Here is a 17,481-nt window from a genome sequence, read left to right as displayed (position 1 = left end):
AGGGTTTGGCCAAGTCTGACTGAATTGTTTATTCTCTTACAAAAAACAAAAGCACTTTTTTTTAAAGTGAAAAAAAATGAACTTGCTTTTGCACATGGCATTATTGACCTAAATTAACTTGGGCATGTTACAGGAGTAAAAGGGAGAACTTCTTCTGCAGTTAGGCAGGGCCTGTCACGTTGCAGGTCTAAATGGGGCCCCCAGAGAAGCATCATTCAGCCTCCTGAGGGGTGGGGGCAGGAGCCCACAATGCAGTCATTGTTCGCTGTCTTCCCACTTAGTTAATTTAAAAACTGCACAGCATTTAAAATCCTGTTAATAGAACATTGGATTAGGAATAAGAGTACTCAAGCTTTCCCTCCTTCCCTCAATGTTAAAAGGAATTCAGGAAAGGCACTATTTCCTGTGTATTATAAGTGGGGGAGGAAAAGACGGAGGGGAAGAGACAGACTGACTTTCTTTGAAATAAGAGTAATACCGTGAGCTCCTTGTAAGAAAACTTTCACAGAGCATTGTTAGGGGGTTTCACGTGCTCGGCAGGCAGATTTAGAATTTTTTTAATGACTCGATCTCCAATTTGTTTAGTCAGTGGGGGCCCTGAGTTCTGGAAGCTCATTGGGTTCTCTGCTAAACCATGGGCACTGGTTTAGCAAATTCAGCTCAATTACCATTAAATACTTTTTTCACCAAAATACTTAATTTTTTCTCTGTCATATATTCTGGGCCAGCGAGAGGAGTCTGAGATAGCCAAGACAAAAGCTGCTCCAATTATTGTAGCCAAGAGGAGGAATTTGGACTTGCAGTGCAGGACCAGTGAGAAAGAAGAGTGGAGGAACAGAGTGACATCTATCCACTGACATCTTAGTTCATATGATTAGACCTAACCTTATTGATATAAGGAATGGATATGCCTGTAGCCGTATTCATGTGATTTTAGGATTATTAACTGGAACGGAATGTCTATCCCATTGCTCAGTTTTACATGGCAACCTTGAAGCACTGGAATGCTTGGGAAGCAAGGCTCTCTGGTTAAATAGCGGTTTTATCCGAAACCTGTTTTCAGACGTGTTGGAAATGTTCCTAAAATGCATAAGTGTGACTTTGGAGTGCTCAGTGAGTTCACTGTGTTATCCTCTAGTGACTGAGACTTTTTTTTCAGTACCTCAGGAATTCATGAGAATTTTTTTTTTTCCAGATCTTTACAGAGAAGATGGCTGTAGTTGAGCTAATTTTGAAGTGTGTATTCCTCAAATTTTTGTGTATTTGTTAAAAAATCCCTAATTTTTTCCTATTTATTATTCTGATTAATTTCTTTCTTTTAAAAGTATCCTGATTAATTTCTTTCTTTTACTTTTCAGTTAGTTTATGCTTCTGTAAGTTGGAATATGGGTTATTCCTATAAATGGAAATGTGTGATTGTAAAGCAGTGTCTTTGGCCTGGACGGGCCAGTGAATGAAGTGAAGCTTGTTTTTGATCATTTCTGCCTCTCCTTTTTTATCTTCTCCCTCCTCTCCTCCCCAGGATCCATGGTCTTCACATTATTCCTCCTGCCCCCATCAAAGCCTGAACTCAGCAAATTCTTTGACATTTGAAATTCATTTATATGACTTTAAGTCGCCTTCATGAAATGACTTAAATTTAACTCGTTACCTCTCCCAGGGAGAATTGCAGTTAGAGCTTGTTTTCTTATTTTGGTATGGAAGGCTCTACATCCTGCTAAAGGAGTTTCAGGACCTATAGTTTTGAGTAGGGATATTTTTAGTCACGAGCTTATTCCCGTGAGTTTATTCCTCCCAATCAATCATATTACGTTGTAAACTGCTATTTTAGTTGTGAATGGCTGACACAGGAGGAGACCACTGGCATAATAGAAAACCTTTGCACCTAAAAGTTTCTGAGAAACTTCCAGAAAGGAGCACTTTTCTTACTAAGTGAGAGATTTAAATCAAAAGCCATTTCTTCTACCCCCTGAATTGTCATCCTGGAATTGTACTTGGCATTGACTCTAATTCAGCAAACATGTATTGAAGGCCAACTGCATGCAGTTAAAACTACTACATTAGCTATAGGAAAACCATCCATTTCTCTTTTAAAATTTGTAAGGTGTGAAGAAATTGGGGTAGTGAGTAACTGGCAGATGTAGAATGCCTTTTTAAATTCTAGACCTTGGGAGTATTTTTCAGGTATAATGATTTTGTGAACAAGTAAGTTTGAAGAAAGATAGGTTCAGTGAAATTGGATGGGAATTTTCTTTTCTACTGGAGCCAGAAAGGGACAGTCTATGTGACATTTCCCAAATTTACTTGAGCACGATCTTTTATTTTGTTTTAGTTTTAATTTTTTTTTTTTTTTTTTTTTTTTAGCATCTCGGGGCTGGTGTTCCTTTGGACTGGTGAACACTTTGGAAAATGCTGCTCTAGACCATGAAAGTATTTTTGTCCTCTTTTTAGAGGACTCTTTTATATTAGTATGCATGTGTTTATTATTCAGAGACAGAATAGTCTTTACATATTGTGATCAATGGATTCTTGTCAATAAAGTTTCTTCATTGGTTTCAGAAAGAGTGTTTATTAGTGAGGTTTGAAAGGCTGGCTCTAACGACGGTGGTTTGATAAACCTCTCTTGTATGACTGCTCTCTTGTGTGCTCACTCAGGTATGGAATCTAAAGCAGGAAGTAGAACCTGTAGTTCTGGTTTATAGATCAGAGGATAACTTGCTCAATGTGCCCCTTACAGAGCATTTGTAAAGTGCCGGGCACTTTTTTTTAAGGTAATGAGACTTTATAAAACAGTTATTTGAGGTAATTCTAGATTCATATGTAGTTGTAGGAAGTAACACAGAGATCCTGTATACTTTTCACCCAGTTTCCTCCAGTGATAACATGTTGCATAATATTAAAATGTTACAATCAAGAAATTAACATTGATATAATCTTCAACCTTATTTACATTTTATGGGTTTACATGCACTCATGAATGCATGTGTTTAGTTCTGTGCAGTTGCATCATATGTGAAAATCCATGTGACCCCACCACCGCAGTCACGATACAGAACAGTCCCATTGCAAGGGTTCCTTCTACATGCCTTCTATAATCATAACCAACTCTCTTTCTTTCTCTCGCCCCAACCCTGACAACCACTAGTCTGTTCTTCATCTCTGTGATTTTGTCATTTAAAGCATGCTTTATAAATGGAATTATATATCAGTAACCTTTTGAGATAGGCCCTTTTACGTGCTGGCTACTTTAAACTCACTGTTTACAATCTTTGCAAAAATCTTACACTGTAGGGATTATGAATTCTCATCCATAGATGAGGAGGTGAAGCCTCTGAAAAGTGAAGGCATACCCAACGCCGCTCAGATAGTGATCTAGGCAGGAAGCCCAGATATGCCTGATTCCCAGCCTTGGCTTCTTTCACTCCAGACTTGACTTTCCTCCAGGCTCTAGAAACTCACATTCTGTTCTTTTATGTATACTGTTCTCTTCTTTTCAAAATAAGGATTTTGAGAAATATGTATTCAAAATAAGGTTTCTTATGCTTTTTTCCTTTTCTTTTTTTTCAAATTGTAACCTTTAAGAAAGAAGATTGGGTCGCATTATTATTTTGGAAGGACAGAGATTGGGTATTTTTTCCCTCCAGCTCTATTTTGGGCTTATTGCCATTTTTGGAGTTTTCTGTGCTTGACCTCTCACCACTTTGACACCTGAGCAGTCTAACTGATGAGGATGGTTACAGTGTAGGGGATGAAAGTCTTGATCCTTGCACACCATTTCTTGAGTCCATATATAGGCATCTCTGACTTGAAGCATATCAAAGGCTGTGCTTGGGCTGCTAAACACAGAAGTTCCCTGAGCCCTTGGAATTTATCTTTCTGCAAACTAGACACTGTCACTGCACGTAGGGTGGTGGGAAAGCAAAACACATACATGAATCATGGTAGGCACTGTATATTTAAGAGAAAACTCCAATACTGGAAAACAATGAAGTCTTTTGAAAGCTCTCTGTGGGATACAGTTTTTAAAAGATTATGAAACAATTAACAAAATGGAGATTTTTGTTTATCATTGAATTCCCCAGGACATTCTCCTCTTTCAGGGTTTTTGAATTAATTGTTCCTTCTGTCTGGAGAACTTTCCTGAGCTCCACCTGGCTTGGCTTGCTCCCTCACTTTCTTCAGGTCTCTGTACAGTCACAATATTGCCTTTTCCCTGTAGTCTTCGCTGATATTTGAGATTGCAACACCCCCACCCCCATCCATTCTCCTTACTTGCATTCTTTTTCTCCATCACACTTTGATCAGTATCTAACATGCCCTATTAGATACTTATTTATGTGATGGTGGATGGTTTCCTTCCTGCTAGAATATAAGCCTCCTGAGGGTAGGGATTTTTGCCTATTTTGTTCACTGCTGTATTCCCAGCATCTCAGAATAGTGCTTGGTACATCTTCGATCTCATCGGATATTATTCAAATAAGCGAATTTTTCAACCGTAAAGTTTTATTTGAATTAAATTATAGGACACAAGAGAATTATCATGTCTATACAGGTCAGCTACTGGTAAGATGCTCATTTAAAAATGGTGAGTCAGTTTAGTACAAATGCTGTCTTTTCTTGCCTACGTGGAACTTTCTAGCTGTGACTTTTCCAATGGAAAATGGCTGACTTTGGGGGAAGTCTTTCAGATGTAAAGGAAATTAATCAGCAGATCTGGGTAATTGAACCTTGCGAACTATCCTAGAAGTGTTTATACTTCTGCCAAATTGAAGCATGAGTTCAGTGTTTGTATAACCACCTATATAATTACTCCCATTAGCATTCCAGCATGTATTTGCTGAACGACACTCTTCAATTTTGCAGTAAAAGTATTTTCACATGTTGGCTGCCACTGTGAAAATTGGTTTCTCCCCTCTGTTTAGGAAGCTGGTGCCACTGTTTTGATTTGGGGGGTGTGGTCTGGTGCTGTGTAATATTTGCTGTCTTGGTGGAAGGAGAATTGTGATGGAAGTAAACTTTTGCTTTCAAATTTTTGGAGGGGCTATTTTTGTTAGTGCTAGGAATGGAAAAAGAAATAAATATTGCTATTGGGGTACTTTAGGTAATATATACTCTGGTTGGGAAAAAAAACACCAAAAAACAGTGTTGCTTTTGAAAAAGTTGGATAGGGTGAGATGAAGGGTCTGGTCTCCCTGGGACTGTTCTAGTGTTTTGGGCAAGGTTTGGAGGGTAGCTACAGCTCAGGAGCAGGAATGGGGTGCTGCTATGGCTGGAAAAGACCTCCTAGGGGCCCCGCGGGGCTAGCACCACTCTTTGCAGTGCCTGCAGGATGTGGTGTGGTTGTGTGGGCCCTTTCTATCATTTGGTCCTATATGAGTTAAAAATGCCAGGAGAATAAAGCTTGGAGAGGGAAGAGATAAGAGAGATGTTAATGCAGCAAGAAAGCAATTCATATTTTGAGACGTGTGAACACTTGGCTTCCAAACAACTCACACTTTCCTTCATTATTTAGAGACACCCTAAAACTACCTTTTGTGTACTGTATTCAGATTTTCTATGTCAGCTGAACATTAGAGGAAATTCTGAGTACAGTTGTGAGGGGATTCAGACAGTTCAGTCCTTTGTATTCCAAAAGCAGCAGATACACTGAATCTCATTGGAGTTGACTGGAACACCTCCTCTTTGTTGGTAAAGGTATTGCTAAATTAAAATAACTTAATAGGGATCAGGAACCCCTTATTTAATTTCTGAGAATAGTCAGTTAACTGTCCTTTTCTCAAGAGAAATAACCTTAGTTGAGTTACTTAAATCAGACTTTTTCTTGAAATAATTTCCATTACCCTACCCTAGAAAAAGTAGGTGGCTGCAGAGAGCAGGTAGAGACATAATTATAAAGCCATTTGGGTTACGTTAGCCTAGTACATCACTCTTAGAATTCATCTAACAGACAGCTAACACCTCCTAACCAGGACCAGCTGCATGCAGATAAGTGATTCAAATGGAACCCAAGGTGAGCAATAAATTTAGGGACAAAACAGACATGGCCTGAGAATTTCATAGAATACCAGATGCAAAATTATATGTTATAACCAAGAGCATAAGAACTGTCAGATTGTAGACTCTGAATCTACGTATTAAAATGTTTAAATGCTGTGGTCATTACTCTTGAGCCTTCTGCCCACCCTTCAAAAGTGGTTGAAATGTTTAGATGTGGAATTAATGAGACTTTTGCACGTCTACAACCTTACTTCACAAACATACATCATTGTCCCTTGTCCCAAACACATGTTTTTTGACCAAAATTTTGAATTGGTCGAAATATGTTGTATAGAATGGTACAATTATTGGTTTACATTGAGGAATTACAATTACAATGAAGTAATTCTGTGAGGAGGGTTTTGTTTTTGTCATTTTAGCAAAGAAAATTTCATATGGTTATATTTGCCAGTTATTTTGGCTGGATTTTAAAACCTTTATGTGATTAGATTACATGTTCTTTTTGTGCTGTAATGAAGGAGGAGTTCAACTACCCAAGTTTATCTGAATTTTTGGGAATCTCTTCTTAGGCTCAAATTACTAACTCTGGTGTCTATAGAGGGCTGGATTTAAATATCGGGTGGATCTGTCTTGGACTCTGTTCTAGGGAAGTCCCAGACGGGGAACTTTTTATAACCTCGTTTTACTCATAGCGTGGCCCCATGCCACAGGCACCATTAGAACAAGGCTTAGTTTGATTCCTAACCCATCGATTGTTCTAGCAGTCTACTTAACTGTTGAATATAATACTGTATTTTGATTTTTTTTCCAAGTTATTTCAGAAATTATCACAGCTGCTTCACAGTTAATCAGATGCTTAAGACTCCTGTTTCCACATTACATGGCTGCTACATTTGTATGACACCACAGCTGTCCGGGGGTGGTTTCTGCCCCCATCCATCCCTTCCCATCTTCCACCTCTCACTGTTTCCTCATTTGCTGTGCTTCAAGGTGGTGAATTCCTGAGTAAACTACTGACTTCCCACCCTGGCAGGGCTGGGTCTGTTGTTCGCAGTAGCTTCTTTCACTAGGAGAACCTTTCTTGGCTACAAACCCTGCCTGGGGTAAAGGGCTCATGCAGTCTCTGTAGCTTCTTCTGTGTATGGGTGTTGACTCTTCCCCTTGACTTGGAAACTTGTGCAAGAAAACTGAAAGATGCTTTCAGACGAAGCAGCTGTGACCCATTCCCATTCACCCCTTTTGGTTCTAAAGCTCAAAATCTTACATGAAGATAGGAAGTAGCAGTCAAGGTTCCCGTTTGTGAATGGTACCGCTTACTTTGGGTCACCTTCTTCTTAATGGCGTCTTCAGTCTTGGCCTCTCTCTGTGCGCGTACCATCCAAAGGGAGCTGTTCCTCCTTGCCACCTCTTTTAAAGCTTCTCAGACTCTCTCCCCAGTGCTCCCCTAGCAAGCTGTGACAGTAAGCATAAAACAAGCACATTAAGAATAAATAAATGCCAAGTTTCTGTCCTTGCCAACTTCATTAGAAAACAGTGATAAAATAAGTATGCATATAATTACATTATGCATAAAATAAAACATTTGAAATTAGCTCAGTAGGGGACCTTCTTAATGCTTTGCTAAGTATGGGATTTTTATTTCTGAATGGGGACCTAGGCATTTCTGTTTCACTTTAAGGACTTCTCTATGGGTGAAGGAAAGAGAAGGTGAAGGAGAAGAGAGTGTTCTTTTTGACCATAGCTCCAAGGTTCTCTAAGAGTAGTGTTATTACACATATATTAAAGTGGAACAGACCAACGTTTCCATAATTGTGTTTATTTTTGAAGGTGTGTAGTCTGATGATGAGTTCAGGTAAACAGAAACATGGAAAATAATTGTAAACTGTTTGCGTGGTATGCTTGCTCCTAGGAGTAAGAAACAGGAATATTATATATTTTTCACCACCATAATGGAGTCATATAGTCAGTCACTGTATTTGTGTGGGATGATAGAATTCTCTGAGATCCATCTGCCTCATGGCTCTCCCACTCTATGAGCCATTCTAAGTTAGGAAATGGAAAGACTAAGGGCTGACTGAGAGTTGAACCAGAGTTTTGTGTGTGTTTTCATTCACTAAGCAGGTTTTATTGAGTACCTTCTGGGTGACATATAGTGTATAGCTTGAAATTAGACGGACCCCAGTCAGAATCCTGGCTCAGCCACTTTCTAGTGGTGTGACCTCCAGAAAATTTTTTAATTCTCAACTTCCTCATCTGTAAAACTGGAAAATGGTGATAATGGGTAACCATTGAGAATTAAATAAGATAACGCATACAAAACATTTAGCATGGGGCCTGACTCTGTAAGTTCAACTTGTTGTTAGCGTCATTATTAACTTATGTATTGAAGAAATATATAATGTGTGTTTTGCCTTCTAGAAGCTTGTGATCCAAGGAGCCATAGAAATACATATGCGTTCAAGAAAGACAGTGGGATAGTAGCTTGATATATTGTGAATGGGAGAGACTATATGGAGAAGTTGGGATTGGGATCGCCATGTTACACAACCGGAGGGAGCATCATTCACATCATGGTCTTTGTGAATGGGTCTCTCTGAGTGGCATAGATGCACTGGTTAGGCTCTGAGTGGGACCATGTAGGGTGGGTGGAATCTGGATAGATGGAAGAGGGATAAGGGTGGACTTGGCAGGAATAAACAAGGTTCTTTCAGAGGAAGGTGAGATGTTCCAGCTGGCAGGAGAGCTGTTTGCACTGAGGATGTGTAGGTGGCTGTGTAGTATGAGGTGGGACCAAGGCTTTGCTTCTTTCCAAGTTCTGAAAGCTGGAAGGAGTGGACCTTCTGGTGTGATGGGTGCAGGTCAGGGTGAAAGCCTCTGTTCTCTGTCATAGCAAACCACAGGTTCACATGTTTTTTCTGACATTTTTTTCTTTTACTTTCATGTTACTCAGACCTCATTTTGTTGAATATCATGTTTACTCAGTACATGTGGAGCGATCAAGATGCTGTGTGGCCTTATTACCCCAGTTCAATTTTGTATAGCCCTCAATTTCTTTTAGATATCTTTATGCACTTTTCTCTTTCCTTTTCTTACCTATATGGAATTTATTCTGCTCTTTAAGGGCTCTCAAAGGCTTTAAGTATATCATGGCATAAATTAGGTGGCAAGAAAAATTTTCTTTATTCTTAATTATCTTCATCGTCTTCTCCTTTTTTTTTTTTTTTTTTGACTCATGGCTTTGGTAGATTTCAGTTTTGAGGATATAAATAAAATCATAATGACCAGAAGTAAATGGGATATTTGATTAACTTGTGTCAGGAGGGGAAAATTATCCCCTGTCCCCTCTTGAGTTGTTCTGGCTAGACTAATAATAGATTTGATATAAGACAGATTAATAAGAGAAAAACCAATTTTATTTTGTGCATACAGAGGTGATCTTAAAATTGATGCTCAGAGAGTGACCAAAAAGCAGGTAACTTTTATATCTTTTTACATAAAGAAATGAGAAATTTGTGAAGATTTGAAAAGACAAAAGAAACTTATATTTGGGTCTCATTAGTGAAGAGTCTGAGCAAAGTTTGGACTTGGGTAGTAAATTACTAAAAAAAATAACAAGATTTGTTTATTCACACTTCTTGGCCTGAATTCCCTGACTCTGGTGATAAGGATGTCTCCTTAGCCTCCAGGTGCAGAGAGGGCACCTTTCACATGGGGATTTGTTTTCTGCTTTCAGGGAGACACAGAGTGAGAGGTCAGAGTGTTCTTCTTGCACTGGAAGTTTCTTAAATAATTTGAATTCAAAGTAATCATTTAGGGTGGCCTGCCCTGGGCCCTGACACTTGTAAATAATAACTTTAGCTCCGTATAGCTTCCAAATTATTTAAAAAAAAAAACATTTTAGGGATGGCTGGATGGTTCAGTTGGTTAGAGCACAAGCTCTCAACAACAAGGTTGCTGGTTCAATTCCCGCATGGGATGGTGGGCTGTGCCCCCTGCAACTAAAAGATTGAAAAAACGGCAACTGGACTTGGAGCTGAGCTGCGCCTTCCACAACTAGATTGAAGGACAACAACTTGGAGCTGGCCCTTGAGAAATACACTGCTCCCCAATATTCCACAATGAAAAATAAAAAATAAACCCAAAACATTTTATTGGTTATTAAGTATTACATGATGCCCTTGAGCAGGGGCCAGCACACTTTTCCAGTGAAGCGCCAGACAGCAAGTATGTATTTGAGACTTGCAGGTCAATACTCTGTCGCAGACACTCAACTCTGCCTTTGTAATGTGAAAACAGATGTAGAGAATATATAAATGAATGGATGTGACGGTTTTGCAATAAAACTTTATTTACATAAATAGGTAGTGAGCCAGATTTGGCTCTCTGAAGCAGTTTGCTAACCCCTGCCCTAAAGGAATGAGTTTTTGTTAGCTTGGGAAGGTAAATGGAAACTTAAAATGAGATAAGTCACAAAATTTCCAGGTAACTCCACCAAAGGCTAAAAACCAATTTTTCTTTTATTGTTTGGAATAAAGTTCATTTTAATGATGAGTTTGTAAATAAACTCAAAATATCTTAATCTGTAGTTTTTAAAATCTAGTATCTAAGGTTCAAAACAAGCCTCTCTTTATTAAGCAACCATTTGTTGTTTTCTTTGTACCAGGCACTGTGTAGGTCATTGGAAATTCACAAATAATTTAGGCACAAACCTTCCCTGAGGGAGCTACAGTCTAGACTGTGCACTCACTCATTGCTGCCAAATGTGGACTCATGCCTTGGACCACATCAAATAAATGGCCCAAGGTTCCAAGAAACCTGAATTGCAAAAGGAACTTTGCAGGGCAGTGGTGGGGGCATTCACTCATCTTTTCTCTCTCTACTGCATATGCAATGGGACTTCCATATATTTTTGTTTCTTTTTATTTGTGTATTGTTAGAGAAAGCCAGCTTGAAGAATTTACAAATGGTGGAAATATTTGTTTTAATAACTTAGCTGCCAAACTCTCAGTCTTGATGCTTCAAGAAGCTATGTGTGTGTTTTCCTACCCTTTATAGTTTTTACTGAGTCACCTTAATTCATTTTTTGAATTTCTGTAAGTCCTTCCTACCAGATTATAGACCAGCTTCACCACATTGCAGAGGGTAATATTCTCATATTATTGAAATACACAGGTATGAAAATAGTCCTGTATCCAGCCACCTTTCCAGAGTGTTGTCCTTGGAACTGAGCCATTCTGGCCCTTGCAAATTGGGTAGAGTTGTTGGGTAGAGGGGAGGGAGGCAGGCAGTTCATGAAGGAGAAAGCTCTGAAGTCCAAGTGAGTATGGAATGTGGACCCTAGGTGGTGGGGCCCATTGAGAACTGTGGGGTGATGGCATTGCATGGATACTAGTTTGTTTTCTCTTAGCACTGGCTGAAAATCATTTCTGTTTCTAGATTTGCTCTCAGACTGTTAACTCTAGAGTAGAGAATCCAAGAGTGTGTAGCTATCACTTCATCTCCCCATTCTTAGGATTGTCCATACCTTATTGCCCTGAGAAATTAAATGAAAGCCCCAGCAGTACTGCCTTACATGATGAGTATAAATTCTGTAATCATTGCTACAAATTTTCTTATGCAGTCCATTTATATTTATTTTACTGTTGGCAAGTCTATTGTCATCTTCAAAAGCATGGCTGCCTGTGACTTTTTTGGATATGTAATAATACTATTTCATTTTGTCCATCCATTCATCCATCCAAACAGCCAGTAAACATTTACTGATACCTACCATGTGTTGAGTACTTTGTTAGATACTGGGGATACAGTGATTACTGAGATAATCTTTCCATAAAGAGTTGTCTAGTTGGGGCAGTTGGATACTAAATTTGTGAGCTAAGTGCAGTGATAAAGATATGTGTAGCCTTTTAGGAAAACACCATCATCTGAGGCACCTGGTTGGTGGAAGGGAAGACAGGACACCACTTAGGCATGGGGGAATTCCACTTATTGTTACTGCATGGTCAAGTGACAGAATGGGCTGAGGTGTAACACAGTTGCTCTGTGACAGAGTTTGGACTTCAGCTTGCTGGTGAGGTGTCTGTGAAGGGGAGGTCAAAACAGTTGAGTGATGCATATATTTGTGTTCCAGAAGAGCCCCTCTGGTAACTGTGTGGTGTGGTTTTCGGAGGCTAGGACTAAAAACAGAGTAAATACATGGGAACGCTGAGGTATCAGAGCTATTCATTTATGCACTTCACTTAGTAAACATTTATTGAGCCACCTGTTCTGTGCCCTGCCTTTTCTAAGCACTTGGAATGTATATTCACATAGGAGAACAAAAGAGAAATAATAGTCAGCTTTTGGGGTTATTAATGCTAAATAAATGTTTGCAGGTGGTGATTATGACACACTTTTGAATATACGAGGTCAGTCAGTTAAGTTTGTGAACTCATCTTAGAAAAACTGCTACATATCTCTTTGCTGAATATCACTGTGGTCACCTTCGAAGTACTCCCCTTGGGAAGCTATGCATCGACGTCAGCACCTAGTCCATCCTTCAAAGTAATTTTAGAAATCTTTTTTTGGAATGGCCATCAGAGCTGTCATCGTATTACCCTTGATGTCCTCAAAATGTCCATCAAAATGTCTTCCTTTCAATATTTCTTTTATATTTGGGTAAAGAAATAAGTCATTGGGGGCCAGATCAGGTGAGTAGGGAGGGTGTTCCAATGCAGTCATTAGTTTACTGGCTAAAAATTCCCTCACAGACAGTGCCATGTGACATGGTGCATTGTCATGATGTAAGAGCCATGAATTGGTGAAAAGTTCAGGTCGTCTAACTTTTTCATGCAGCCTTTTCAGCACTTCCAAATAGTAAACTTGGTTAACTGTTTGTCCAGTTGGTACAAATTCATAATGAATAATCCCTCTGCTATCAAAAAAAAGGGTTAGCAACATCGTTGCAACGAGTTTGCGAACTTAATTGCCAGAACTTAATTGCTTGTTTAATGGAGGGTTAAATTGATTTGTGATCTTTTATCTTGGATTTTGGGTTGTGCAGCATTAACATAAGAACTGGCCTCTTCTGTGGCACAAATGAGTAAAGTTTTAGTAAGTCAGTTTGTGGTTTCAAACTGGTGATTCTAGTTTTAGACTATTCAGGGCCTTAAGCTCTCATTTTCCTGCTCTTCAGCACTTCTAGCAGAGAGTGGGGAGGAAGAAAGGGAGCTAAGCTTCAGGCTGACTTGTCACTTGTTAGCACATTTGGTAAAGACGGTGATAAAATTAATAGTTCATTTTTAAAATAGGGGTGCAAATTGTCAGTGGACTTGTTCTAGTCTAGAGTTCCTACTTTCTCCCAAGCATGGGTAACTCAACGTCTAGGTGTATCTGGTGGGGATGTATGCCCATATACACTAAGGGGTGAGATTAACCTTGGAAATTGGATGTGGGCAAATAGCCCAGGAATTAGTACACTTACTTATTTTACCAATCAGAGCAATCATTTGCAGCACCAAGGAAGTTACCCTGGTCTGATATAAGGATATGACATTTATTTTGTTGTATATCTGATATTTATTTTTACTTGAACTTGCTGGGATAATTTAGGAGTAGGAACTTTAAAATAAAAACAGAAATGGAAACCCTCTGGGGCATTGGAGAGGTGGCAGTGCCCACCTCATAAGATCATTTTGAGGGTCTTAGGAGTTAATTTAAGCAAAGTGTAAGGTCCAGCCCATAGTAAAAGTTATATAAATATTGGCCGTTATTATTGATCTGCTTTTGAAAATCAGAATTTGCATGAAATTAACAAGCACCAGGTGAGAATCATAATGCTGTATCATAAAATATCTGGATAATTGTCACATCCAGCACAACACGGGCAGTGAGAGAGAACGAGAAGGGGCAGTGAAGGGTTAAGAAAGAAACAGAAGTCAAGAGATTTATGCACTAGGGGCCTAGGGTCTCACAGCCTCAAAGAACTGAGAGCCCCGAATCGGGCTACCGTGTGGCTTTTATTGATGTACACACAAGGAAGTAACATTGTTTTCTCCACGGTCTGTGAATTTCATACATTATACTAGGAAACTGATTCAAACCAATCACCCTTGCCTGTACGCAGCCGGAACCGAAAGTCCAAGGATGTCTTAGTAATTGTTGTATGTACCTCTCCAAGGGACAAAACCTTTATGCTGAAACGTACTGATATGAATAGATGGAGAACTAATGTTATCACATCATTGAATCTCTTCCCAAGCAGGTTGTGGGAAGGAATATAGCCACAGAGGCAGAAGCTCTCCTTAGCCGGGGGAAGTTGGGGGTCTATGCCCACCTCTATCAACCCCATGAGTTCTCCAGGTGGCCCCTGTGTGACTGTGCCTGGCTTAGGTTGTTCCTCCCTTGAGGAATCTTACCCGTCATTGACTAACCAGCCATCCTTTGGGGCCAAACAGGGAGACATAAAGGTGTAAGGACAAAGGTGAAGCAAAGTCCCTGAAAGGATCAGTCTCACAGACTCTCCTTTGTTTAGGGGAGGTTATGAGGGGACAGACTGGTAGGCTGCTGCGTGACAACAGATAATATAAGAGAAGACAACATAATATACTAGATAAAGCAATATTGTATCACCTTTTAACTTCAGTAGCAACACATTTAATAGGCAAATTAGACATTTTTAAATCTTAGAAGCCAGGAAAGGTAAAGGAGTGGTAGACTTAAGTTAGCAAAAATATTTGTTATGAACCGAAAATAGATACACACAGCATTTGGGCTGTGACTTTTCTTCAACGTCCCCAAGATAGTAGAGACAATAAAAGTACGACTAAGTAGATAGCTCAGGCTATGGAGTACTGTGCTCATGTCCCTGTTTCAAGAGAGATGAAACATTAATGTAAATCATTCTGAATTTTTTAAGAGGTCTACACTTTCTTAAAGAGGATGTATAAGTTCTTAAATAGCAATATATATATTCTGCAATTCAGCAGCTTTTCAATCTATGATTTGTATCTTCAGATTTGAAGATACAGAATTTAGAGTTCCTACTTGGGGGAAATCTCATTCAATGCAGCAAGACTTTCCTGAAGTTGGATTGTTGAAGGTATTGAGCACTTCGGGGAGTCGGGGGAGGGATGGAACCTAATGTGACTTGTCTCTTGGCTACAGTGACTTCTAATCAAAACGAGCCTGCCATACGTGTGGATGATGATAACTGTATAATTGCAGTGAAACTATTTTCAGTACAAGAATGAGGCCTCAGGGGAAAGCACTAAACATACATGCATAGTATAAAATGGAGAGTAGTCACCATATGTGACTATGGGCCCCCTTTCCCAGTGGGAAATGACTTTTTTGTCCCTGGCTGTGAGTTGGAAAATGGACTCTGTCATTTTGAATATCTTTTGGGAGAACGAAAAGGAAACAACAGAGCTATGAAGGAAGCAGTTTATAAGAAAAATAAAAGGACCTGAACGATAGGTGAGTGGGAAGCACAAGTCTCAGGTACGAAGCACAAGTCTCAGGAATGTGTATGTGGGGCCTCCAAACCATGTCAAATGCTGTTGTGATTGTGGCATCACACCTACAATGTGTAAAACGGTTTTGGTGTCCATGTGTTGATAAGTGTTATATTTGGCGTTGTTGTTCGCTAGAACTCAGGAAACTTAAGGCTGAAGAGTATTGAAAGGCCATTGTTTCTTCAGTGATATCTATCCTGGTTAAAACAGCTGAAGTTCTGTGATAGAAATGAAGCTTCATGGTATATTAATTCTGTAGGTTTCCAAGGTAGTTAGCACAGATAATGGCATTTTTATTTTTCATCTTTAAAGGCAGATTTCTCTGCTTACTTGGCATTATCAGTAACATAAAAACAATAGGCCAAAGGGGAATTCAGCTTCCATTGCTCATTGCTAGGTATTACCTCCCACCACTGCTGAGGAAGCCCGCATGCCCCTGTTCACAAATTCAACAATCAGCAAGCATTTCCAAGTGCCTGGAACTGTGCCATGCACTGTGCTTCTGTCACCCATGGATACCCTCCCTGCTAAAAATGCGTGATTTTAATTCAGAAGACATAAGGAGGACCTCCATGTCTTATTTGGAATTTGCTATGAACTGAATGTTTGCGTTTCCCCCAAATTCATTTGTTGAAGCCCTAATCCCAATGTGACGTTATGTGGAGGTGGAACCTTTGAGAAGTAATTAGGTAATGGGGATTAGTGCTCTTATAGAAAGGACCAGAGAGCTAGCTTGCTCTCTCTCTGCCATGTGAGGCCACAGCAAGAAGGTAGGAAGGCTCTTATCAGAAACTGAATTGACTGGCACCTTGATCTTGGACTTCCCAGCCTCTGGAACTGGGAGACATAAACGTCTGTTTAAGCCACCTAGTCTATGGTTATTTATTATAGCAGCCCAAGCAGACTAAGACAGAGTCTATGGGAAAACTTTAAAGGAGTCTGTCCTTGAGCCATTCAATAAATGTTTAAAAATCATGGTAGTGTCCATTATATATTTTTTATAACAGCAAATCATCTTTAAGTTAAATTTTTAAAAAGTGTTCCCTGCTTAAGACATGTCATATTGGAAGAGTTGGCCACTTTTCTTTAAAATTTAAATGGAATAATTGCTGGAGTTGAACATCTATGTTTTTATTCGAGACACCCTGAAACATGAGTAATGGTGTTGGGAATATTTGAGTCAGCATGTGAAAAGAAAAAGGCAATGAATTCAGTGTCTGCATGGTGATCAGAGATAATTACACAGGGAAAGGCAAATGAGTGCTCGCCAGCGGCAGCCATAGTGAAGCTTTCCTCTGACTTTTTCTCTGGCTGCAGAACTCATGATAATTACAGGAGGTATGCAATATCAGCAGAATGCAGCTTAGGAATTAAGAATCAGCAAGCAGACATCTGAGCTTTTTGTGTAGGAAAATCTGCTATTGCAGTGAGCTAGGAGCATCTCACAGTTGTTAAAGAGGTGATTGTCTTATCATTTGTAAGATTTGTCTGGTGGCCATTGCCTCATTAAAAAAATCGACTTAAAAACATTGCAAAAGTGGAGTACTACAAAAATAATGATTTTCTAGATGCACTAAGAACTTCTCCTTAAAATGAGTTCTTGTGATTAGGCTCACTGCCCTTCGACATTTGCTATTTTAAGGTCTCATTCTCTAGTGTGTAATGATTAATATTACCAATCAATATATGTTAGTAGATTTGTCTCCAAGCTTCTCTTAAATCTCTGGTATATGCCTATTAACATTACCTGGCAATTTTTTTAGAAGGAGTTTTTTTTAGACTCTACATTTTTTAAAAGAAACAACCTAGACAACTCTTTAAGGAGTCTTAGAAGTCACATTTTTTTGACTTTTATTATTTGTGTGTTTTCAAACTTGTGAAAGAGCTTTTAGAATTGGTTTTATAATTTGATTTGAAATGAATAGACTAAAATAAGTAAGCAATATTTAACTAATCTAGAGGTAGCTGTTTGTACTCTTCAGGGAACATT

At 39.2% G+C, this 17,481-nt stretch overlaps 1 protein-coding gene across 16 annotated transcripts in view; it reads left to right on the top strand.

Moving 5' to 3' along the window:
* The window catches only part of CARMIL1 (capping protein regulator and myosin 1 linker 1), a 349,148-nt gene that overhangs the window by 72,028 nt on the left and 259,639 nt on the right, over positions 1 to 17,481 (top strand). The window lies entirely within an intron of this gene.

This window comes from Rhinolophus ferrumequinum, chromosome 22, assembly GCF_004115265.2.
Source record: "Rhinolophus ferrumequinum isolate MPI-CBG mRhiFer1 chromosome 22, mRhiFer1_v1.p, whole genome shotgun sequence".
Taxonomy (NCBI): domain Eukaryota; kingdom Metazoa; phylum Chordata; class Mammalia; order Chiroptera; family Rhinolophidae; genus Rhinolophus; species Rhinolophus ferrumequinum.
The sequence above is the reverse complement of the archived record's forward strand: the minus strand, read 5'-3'. Positions and strand labels throughout refer to the sequence as shown.